The sequence below is a fragment of the Myotis davidii genome, unplaced genomic scaffold (genome assembly GCF_000327345.1).
Source record: "Myotis davidii unplaced genomic scaffold, ASM32734v1 scaffold478, whole genome shotgun sequence".
NCBI classification, from domain to species: domain Eukaryota; kingdom Metazoa; phylum Chordata; class Mammalia; order Chiroptera; family Vespertilionidae; genus Myotis; species Myotis davidii.
This window is the reverse complement of record NW_006289570.1, coordinates 6,918-9,120: the sequence shown is the minus strand read 5'-3', so window position 1 is coordinate 9,120 and position 2,203 is coordinate 6,918.

Genomic DNA, 2,203 nt, shown 5'->3' with positions numbered 1-2,203 from the left:
ACAAAGACATATTTTTGATATTTATTTTATATATTTAAATCCCATATAACAAAGAAAAATCAACCCAAAAAATGAGATCACGTGTCATAGGATCGCCATCACTGGGCTATAGCAAGAGTGCAGATCCTAGTACTTCTCCATCTCAGTCCTCACCCAGGAGACATGTGTTTTCTCTGTGACAATGTAGGCCACCTGTGTTGTGCTGCCACTAGGAGAGATGCACTTAAAAATTCAGAAACGAGAGGAATATATAGGGCACTAAAGAACTCACATGGTAGTGCTATTTAAAATCCTATCCTGTCCTGTGGCAATGACCCTTAAAACATTAGGTATATTAAAAAATTACAGATAACCCTAGCCAGTGTGGCTCAGTGGATAGAGCGTCATCCTGCAGATGGAAAGGTCCCAGGTTCGTTTCTGATCAAGGGCATGTACCTCGGTTGCAGGCTCTGCCCCCGACCTGGGCCCTGGTTGGGGCATGTGCAGGAGGCAACCAATCGATGTGTTTCTCTCATATCGATATTTTCTCTGTCTTTCCCTTTCTCTTCCACTGTCTCTAAAATCCATTGGAAAATATCCATGGGTGAGGATTAAAAAGCAAAAACAAAAACCATCTAGATAAATATAGCTTGAATTTTAATGATCAAAAATGTCAAAAGAGAGCAGACATAAATAAAGGAAGCAGTTAGCAGTCTACCTCAAAGAGTAGTCTAGCCCTGGCCAGTGTGTCTCAATTGGATGAGCATCGTCCCATGCACTGGGAGATCATGGGTTCGATTCCTAGTCAGGGCACATGATCAATGTTTCTCTCTCTCCCTCTCCCTTCCTCTCTCTCTAAGATTCAGTTAAAAACATGTTTAAAAACATAGTGTAGTGTCTAATCCTGATGGTATAAAAGCTGCCTGAAGACCACAGAATTTTCATAGAAAGCATCTCACATCTGGATACCTATCCTATGGGATGATATACTCCGTGCAACTTAGAAATTAGTAGGCAAGAAAAACAGTTCTACTCTAATGAGAAAAAAAATCTAAGGTTCTGAATATCAAAATCTGCATTTGAATCTCAGGTCTACCTGCACTCAAAATATAATAGTTACTTAACCCACAGAAATTGCAGCCTTCTTTGTTAACGGGAGACAGTAATGCCTGATGCATGAGGAAAAACATCCAGGACCCAGAAAGGCGCTTAAATGGCTCCCAGCAAATAGTAGTTGCTGGGAACTTCTTCTCTCTACATTAGTAAGAGGCTCCATGAGAGAGGAAGCTCATTATAGTGGGGATATTGCTAGTTACAAGGTTTTAGGACAGCGCAGGAAACCAACACTACGGGACACGGAAAACCTACTCCGTGGATAACATGAAGGAAGTTCTCATGACGAGGTGCATGATACTGCAGCTGAGGAAGCTAAGGCTCTAAAAAGTTACCTTGCCCGGCAGGTGTGGCTCAGTGGTTGAGCATCGACCTATGAACCAGGAGGTCACAGTTCAATTCCCAGGGAGGGCACAGTCCGGGGGTTGAGAGCTCAATCCCCAGTAGGGGGTGTACAGGAGGCAGCGATCGATGATCCTCTCTCATCATGGATGTTTCTATCTCTCCCTCTCCCTTCCTTTCTGAAATCAATAAAAATATTTCTAAAAAATAAAACAAAAGTTAACTACTTTTCTTACAACCCCACAGTAACTGGTAGTACAAGAGACCTGAATCTACCTTAGACCTCAAAGCCCTTTCTGTATTAGCAGCCTAAGAAGAATGCATAAAGAGAGAGTAAGTGGCAAAGATGTCTGAACGATGAAAGGATTGTACACCATAAACCCCTTCTGCAAAACAGGAAGAGACTAGATAGAAGTTGCCTTTAAGCCTATTTTAGGTAACATGTACTTTGACTACTGATTGTCATGCAAATGAGAAACCCATGCTTGGAACACACAAGGCAATGAAATGACCAAGGAACAGCTTATAGTGACAGAAAGTCATCAGAAAGCATTAAAAAGGCCGGTCTTCAAACCCAACCTGTAAGAGAATGATTCATGCAGCTGGGGCCCAAACAGGCTGGCAGGTGGGTTCTACAAGAGGAGGGCCCCCGTCGGTAGGCAAGGCATGCGAGCTGATGAGATGGCAGAGGGGCTCATCCTAAACTCCACTGGGGCAGGCTTCAGTCCTGTGTTGTAGACTATGGAAGCGGGGCTGGCCCTGAGCACAG